Consider the following 8,073-nt stretch of genomic DNA (forward strand, 5'->3'; position numbering starts at 1 on the left):
AACAAAAGAATTGTCACCGCATGTTAATTTTTATGCCAAACAAACTAACAACAAGAAGCTATGCATATTCTTCTTATTATTCCACTCAAATCATGGTGAAGTCAGATTTGATACAGGGGATTACTCCACTTTAAGATTATATACAATTTAAAGTTCAGAACCGAGTGACCATACCAGCAGAGGAGAGTAGTCTACTTTGAACCATGCTTGCGCCTTTGTTCTCAAATCACGCGAGAAAACCAAAACATACAAACTGTGCGTGCTATGCAGATGTGGAGGAGGGGGGAAGCTCACCATGTTTGCTAGGATGGGCAAGCAGCCATCCGTCTGCTAGTCCTTCCACATGACCAATGTCCAGTCTATAATGAGCAAGCTAAAAAAAGTGTAATGTATGTGTCCAGTAAACATGCACACAACAAAATAGCAATCGGCCGGTCATCTAATCTATGTAAAACAATTCAGTGATCCCACTCCTATCTTGCATTGTTTCATTGACAAAACCCATTAAAATGAGAGTCATGAATGAGTGAAAAGAAATACATGTTCTGTTATGGAGCTAGCAGTTAGGAAATAGCATGTCTAGCTTTCCAAATCAAGAAGATTTAGACAATCGAGCAACAATAGATGATCAAGCAACAGTGAAAATGACCAAATGAACTGTACATGATCATAGGAACGATTGATATCAGGAATGCACTGTTAGGGTACATAGGACAGAACATGCCAGAATTTGATAACAACCCTAGGAATCAAACAACCATGTCATCACTAGTAGACGAATCAGAGTTATAGTGTTTTAGAGGACATGCCATAAGGGGCTTCTTTATAACAAAGCCTGGTAAACCATCACACATATCACACAGCCAAAACATTCCAACCACTGGCATGGAGATCAACCAAGGACCAACTGCAACCAGCACACACATTACCCAGCACGTCGACAAGGGAAACACTCCAGCGCATGCAACACAATACCCGGCAAAAGACAAAAACTCATAGGACTAAAATTGAGGGCTAAATCCACTAATTATTTTACCATAATCACCACGAGAAGCACAAGTGCTTGCATTAGAGACCATCAGCGCAACCCAGAATCCTAGAAATTGCCATGTAATTAAATGTACCAAGGATGGATGGTCATCAGCACAAGTGCTTGCATTGCAAGACGAGTGTTTGTGACTCCTTGAGCATCTCAATGAGTTCAAATCGATTTCCGAATGCAACATCATATGTGAACTATAATTATGTGCAATAATTCTGCCAACATAAACAAAATGATACGAAAACAAGGCATGATCGTACTGAAGAAAACTAATAAAATGAGCCTACTACTAAGTTTTCCACTCATTCAAAATTCATTTGTACTTTCAAGTAATACTTTGACAAAAACTCAGGTATAACTTGGTATTTATAATATAGCAGGCCCCCAAAACAAAACGAAAATAACAAATGGCAACTCATATGTGACAATTCTAGTAAAAAGCAGCAGCAAGTGTGATAAAAGGAAGTTCTTGTACTAGGTTGTAGTAGCAGTTGCTAGTACCTTTCTTCACGGACAGATGAAGAACAATAATGTTCTCTTCCTTTTCCTGACTGAGATCAGCACCACAATCTAGAATGTAACTGAAGAAGGGCGGGTTTAAGCCATCCACGGTGTGCCCCAACCTCCAGGGGAACCTTGACAATGTAACAATTTAATTCATGACACTGACAAAGACCAACATGTATATATATTAGGAAGTAGTAACAAACATGAGCAGGCTAATGGACATGGGAAGTGTGTAATCGTGTAAGGACAGGCTATGGTTTGATATATTCCAAATTATCACCATTTACATGAAAACCAAAAAGAACTGGACATATATTCACATGTTGAGCTATACTGTTTTTCCTGAATCCGAATAATGATAGGATGCCCAGTTTACATAGTGCCTACTCCAGCCACCAAGTCTCTAATTTAGAAAGAATGGGCTATATTCTACACTAACCCAGCAACACAGACATGATGATTCACTCCAACTGTATTTGAATATAAAATATATGTTTGGACCCCGGCTAGTCCCAGGGCCTATGCTAGTCCCAGGTTCCATTGAAACTAGTATAGAGCTTGCAAGTTGCAATTGTTGCATCAACATTGTGTACAATGATGTTTTGCCGGGGGGATGAGAATAGGAACGCGATGATGTGACACCTTTTGCACGCATCCTGGATAGGAGCAGTTAGTAGATACGTGCTTTGCCGACTACTAGAACCGTGGTCCATGGCCATCAATACCACAAATGGAAGGACAGGCTAGTTGGTTCTGTAAATTGAAAAAAAAACATTATTTCCATGTCAAAGTATTATGATAACAATCCGAAAATAGGAAATGGCCGATACTGAAATTTAAAGTATTGAACGTCACAAGCATGGGTACAGCTAGTGTCACACGTCCAACAATCTAAAGTGAGACTACTGCTGCTATCACTGGCAGTGGAGCAGGAAAGGCGCTAGTTTTGACAACTTGTATGTGTACTACTGCAAATGAACCAGATCAACCATGCGGCTAACTGAAAAATGGAAACAAAGTCCTCCACATGCCTTGGAATTATTTCTCACATGTTGACCCGACAAACAATTAACTAGTTGATTACTCGGATGTATGCAGACCGTTATTTATTTCTTCAAGTAATTTTTCGTTTCAGGTGATCCAAGTCTAGCCAGAATTGCACGAGGAATCGTACTTGCAAAATTAACTTGATGCTCGCGAGACTGGAGAGTGCTGCTACATGCACAAATTCAGTCTTCCAGGTTGACCTCTCAAATATTTTAGGTCTTGATAGATGACCATGTCATGGGCTCATGGCAACCTATGGTCACCATAGTACTATTAGAGTATCTCTAGCAGACCCCCTAAAAGGGCCGAACCCGCAAAATAACCGCCAAAATACAGGTCAAGGCGGAAAATGCTGCTAGACCAGACCCCACTACCGCGTCCGGCCCGTAATTTTTTTTTGCGGGGCGCGACAAAATGCCCACCCTAACCCGCGAAAATGCAGGTTCTTCCGCCCACCCCGTCGGTGCCCTGTATATATCTAAGCGGTTAGTTGGTGGGACATTTCACCCGCGCTTTTCCCCCACCTACCGCCGCCGGGTGCCGCCTTCGATTCCGGCCGTACCAGCCGTCCGGATCATGACGGTGGGCCGCCGCAGTCCCAAGATCGGCCTCCACCACGCCCTCGTGCCTCGGCTTACCGGAAAGCTACAAATCGGTGGTTGTTTTGTCGCGACCACCAGATTGGCTTTTCCAGCCACCGTTGGCTGCACCAAAGCCATGGATTGGTCGGGAGCACCCCGCACAGCCTCGGCAAAGCGCGAGCGCCGCATGCAGGTACTGGTTCCATCCTCTAGTTGCTGGCGTCGGTTTGCCGGCAAGGACTCTTCCGGCCATCGCTTGGGCTCGGCTTGCCGATGCCACTCATAGAGTGCGATGACTGCCTAGAAACAGTGTTGCGGCTCACATCCAACACACGGCAGCACCTCGGATGGGTATTCTTCAAATGCAGAAACGACGGGGTATGCCCTTCTTCCTCTTCTGCTTTGTCAACTTATTTGGTTAAATTATGGTAGCTTATTGAGGTGTTCATCTGTGTAGGAAGGTAGATGCTAATTTTGGTATTGGAAAGAAGAATACATCGATCTATTGATAGAAAGAAACTTAATAGATGTTCGTGCACTCCTTAGTATAATTGAACCTAACGATGCAGCTGCATGTGCAATTAGAATAGATATTAGAGGTGAATCAACGTCTAATTGTTTAGAATCAAAGCCGAAGAATGAAGAATGCAAGATGAAGAACCCCTGGATCAACAATGAATGCATGGAGAAGATGTTGATCCAACTAGTGGGAGCAGTTATGGAAGTTGGATATCTTCTAAAATGTCTAATTGTGGTTCTTGTTTTTTTTGGTCTTGCTGTTTTAGCAATAATTTGGTGAATTATGATGTATCCAATGCCTTTGAAGAAAATAAAGAAGCAACTAAATGTGTTTTCATGCCTGAAAATGCAATGGAAATAATAGATTTCGCAGGCCAGCGTGGGCGGCGGCCCAGCAGACCCCGTAAAATGGACCCTCATAAAAGGATATTTTGCCGCACACGCCGGTCCACAAAAGGGTTTTTCCGCGAACTGCAAACGACTTTTGCGGATCGGCTTTATACGAGGTCTGCTATAGATGCTCTTACATATAAGCAGGAGTCAAATACACGAATTCAGACTGAAGAAGCCATACGTACATGTTCCATATATTATCATCTATCATATAAATGAAGCAGGTATTTGTTCTACCCGAGCGCAACCAGAGGGGAGCAGGGGAAGGAGAGGAGCTAACCATGACTGTTATGGAGCCGATGCCGAACAGGCAGCGGGTCCAACGAAAGAGCCTACCACCACACACCTCGATGAACCCCTTGTCATCTCGTGTACCGATGGAATCCTGCTGCTGCTGCACAAGAAGGACATAACGAATGTTGATCTCAAATGGAGAAGGAAAAGAAGAAATCATGTCCTAGTAATGGATCCAGTAACAAAGACCTGTCCTAGACGCTGGAGCGGGGCTCCATGGAGTTCAGCTTGGGGGTGCCCTCCCTGGGTGAGCTTGTCGAGCCCCACCAACACGTACCAATGTTTAGCACCTGCACATGCAGTGCAAAAAAGAGGTCAATCAACATACCAAAGTGATGAGAGGTTTATGACCATTGTCAACCTGAACCCATGGTCAATACTGTTCGATCTAGTACTGGTTTCCGTGTGGATGTGTGCCTAGCCAGTATTCAAATTTATTGATTGAGCTCAATCCTTCTGCTCATGAACTTGCTCGTAGGGCTGCACGGTGGGTTTTTCCTGAAAAGGATGGACCTTTCATGTAGTTAATTCTGCTGGTATGACTTTAATCTTGTTCCTCCAAAATGGGGTAGAACATGGTGGTTTGATGACATATTTATCTGTTGTGGTTACTCTCAGTATCCGGCAATTACTTTCACCAACTCAAGAAATTATACGAGGCCATGAAGTTCAAAATTTTGGATAGACATGTGTCACTTTTTAAAAAGAATGTTGATACAGAAGTGCATCTCTCTCGAAGAAAAAGATACAGCTTTTTTGAAAACACATATACTATAGATAGGCAAGAACCTGTTTTTTTTTTCTTTTCTTTTAGAACAAATATAATAGACTTGGCAAATGGCTGGACCTGTTTTACACGTTATTCAACAGAAGAGCATATAATGAACATTTTATTCCACAGTAATGTCAATGTGAGCACTCAAAAGCAATATGCTTCATTTCAATGGAGGAAAAAATATCCATTTGACACAGGGATACGGTCAATTTCAACAACAAAATAGGCAACATCACAGAAAAATAGAACTCCGGTGAGATTGTAGAGGTGTTGGCAAGAGCCTCTCTCTCTCCCAATGGATGCACACACGCGCGCAAGCTGTTGGAGCAAATTGACACAAGCAAAAACAGAGGAGGAGGAGAGCAGCACACACACAGATTTGTTTTGCAGGCAACGGATGCCTTTTTTCTTTCTTCTTGCTTGACCAACAACACACACCGGTTCTGCTTTTGATGTCCAGTTACAAAAATCATTTTCTTGTACCGAATTTGAGAGGGGAAGATGGGTTAGAGCAGCTTACTACCTTGACGAGCGAGGAGAACCAGAGGAGGGATGTCCATGGCGTACAGAGCAGCAGCACAACAAGCAGGTGCATGTCCCCTAGAGCAGCAGTACAGCAGGCGGATGAAACAACCTTCCTCTCCCATGGCGAAGGTGCTCGATCAGGGAGAGAGAAAAGGTGAGGTGAGGAAGAGCCTACAGAAATATTACGAGACCGAAAGTTGAAGATTTTGGAGAGACATGCGCGGCCTTCTTAAAAAGAATACTGATAGAGGCAAACTAGATGTACACAAAATAGAATAGAGCAGCTCATAATGTCTAGCACTATACACAAAATAGGCAACTTCAGAGAAAAATAGTAGTCGTACTCTAGTGAGATTGTAGGGAGGCGCCAAACCAGATGAGATCATGCGAATAACAAATCATTTTTTTGTAAAGATCTTTCAGGTAGGCAAGAACCTGTTTTTTTTCCGTTTTGAACAACTATAATAGAGCTGGCAAATGGTTGGCTCCTTCTTACAAGTCATTCAAAAGAATAGAACAGCTCCGTGATGTCTAGCACTCGAAAGCAATATGCTTCATTTCAAAGAAGGAAAAACAAAAAGACTCATTTGACAGAATAATAGGGCCAGTTCAACAACAAAATAGGCAACGTCGCAGAAAAATACTACTCTAATGAGCTGGATCATTTTCTTGTACCAAATCTGAGGAAATCTGAGAGGATGAGATGGGTCGGAGCAGCTTATTACTTCCTTTCTGGTTTAGGGTCTTGAGCAGCAGCACATGCCTCCTCTCCCATGGTGCCTTCCACGCTCGCCATGGCCGGTGATAGGGTTCAGGTTCCTCTTGCCTGCTAGGTCGCCATGGCCGCGGGCTAGGGAGGGAGGGACTGCTGCTGGTGTGGCCATGGCATCGAGCTAGGGTTTCGTCCTGAGCTGCTGGATTCGATCTGGGGTGTAGGGAGAGAAGGGTGGCGTAGAAGGCGGAGGCCGGAAGGTCGCCGACGAGTCTGGGAGTGGGGAGCTCGCCGGTTGTCGGAGAGGGAGGTGGTCATTGGCGGCTGGATGGGGATGGGGATGGGATGGGGATGGGGATGAGATGGGGTTGGGGTTGGGGTTGGGGGCGGGGTTGGTTGGGAATCGGGAAGGAGGGCCTATCGTCTCTACTGGTTGGTGTTTGGTTATCTTAAAAATCATTTTTAATTGGCACCGATGGGCCTGCCCGCTGCAATAGTTCAAAACCATGAAAAATTTCATGTGGTCTTGGCGGGCCTGTACGCGCCGGTTCGAAACGAATTTTCCTTCTGGCGCGGACCAACAAGAGCGCGCGAGCCATAGAAGGTTTTCGTCATCGACGAATGCTTCTGATTGGTCAGCGTTGAGCTCTCATGGATCGATCCCCTCCTTCCATTTGGTCCATTCATTTTTTCGAATCCAACGACATACACTTCACGTCACGTGGATCATGCTCATTGCTCTCTGTATATCCCGTTTAACGATTCTAGCCTAAACTTCCTTCACCTATTATATATAAATCTAAATGTAAAACCTAATAAACATGTTCAATACAAATATACTCCCTTCGTCTGGAATTACTTGTCGTAAAAGTAATAAAAATAAATGTATCTACAACTAAAATAAACCTAGATACATCCATTCCAAACGAAGGGACTACGAAACTAAGAAGACGTTCAACTTTGTTGGTATAAGTTTTTTCTTCATGTCTACCTCGTCCCGTGTTCCTCCCTCGTCTGATGGTGGACACCCGACTAGTCCCTATAAATTTGACCATCAACTTTGTTGGTATAAGTTTTTTCTTCATGTCTACCTCTCCTTTTGTTGCTATTATTTTGTCCCTATAAAAGGCACAGTGTCCACAACAGCAGCGATCAATTCATTGCATGCAATGGTATTAATTAGAAAAATTAACATTTTTTTTTCTTTTTTTTCTCTTCGTCTTGGCCGCGATGCACAACCTAAGATGACCTATACACCAAGAAGGAGGAAGTACCTCTCCTTGATACTACCCATAGTGGGAGTAACATAGGTAGTACTCCCTCAATCTGGGTTTTATAGAGCATGTGCTTAGTTCAACTTTGTTGATTCCATGCTTCATGGCGGTAAACGGGCTCAATGCAGTAAGGATCCCGGTGGGATGGTGGATTGCCACTGGAGATAACCCTCCGACTCCATACGTTGGAGGCTCTCTCCAAGCCTTGGACAACGCCTTTCGATGGGCAGAGTACGTAGTCTAATTCACGAAATTGATTTTTTTCGAAACTTATCAATACAAAATTAAAGGAATTATGAATTAATCAACACATTTGTGGATGTATTTGTAGGGCACGCAAGCTAGGAGTGATCATAGGCTTGCAAGAAGCTCTTCGGTTGGGATTATTTCTCAATCAACTTTCA

The 8,073-nt window shown here is 43.6% G+C and overlaps 1 long non-coding RNA gene across 4 annotated transcripts; it reads right to left on the minus strand.

Moving 5' to 3' along the window:
- Positions 1 to 6,064, minus strand: LOC123434932. 4 transcript variants are annotated; one of them, XR_006626401.1, is made up of 4 exons: positions 4,573 to 6,064; positions 4,370 to 4,480; positions 2,192 to 2,302; positions 1 to 1,677 (listed from the first exon to the last, which is right to left on the minus strand). It is a non-coding gene; the product is annotated as an uncharacterized LOC123434932 (long non-coding RNA). The 4 variants fall into 4 exon arrangements; XR_006626350.1 differs by having other exon boundaries at positions 4,370 to 4,483; XR_006626248.1 differs by having other exon boundaries at positions 4,370 to 6,064.
- Positions 6,065 to 8,073: the final 2,009 nt, after the last annotated feature.

This window comes from Hordeum vulgare, chromosome 1H (genome assembly GCF_904849725.1).
Source record: "Hordeum vulgare subsp. vulgare chromosome 1H, MorexV3_pseudomolecules_assembly, whole genome shotgun sequence".
NCBI lineage: Eukaryota > Viridiplantae > Streptophyta > Magnoliopsida > Poales > Poaceae > Hordeum > Hordeum vulgare.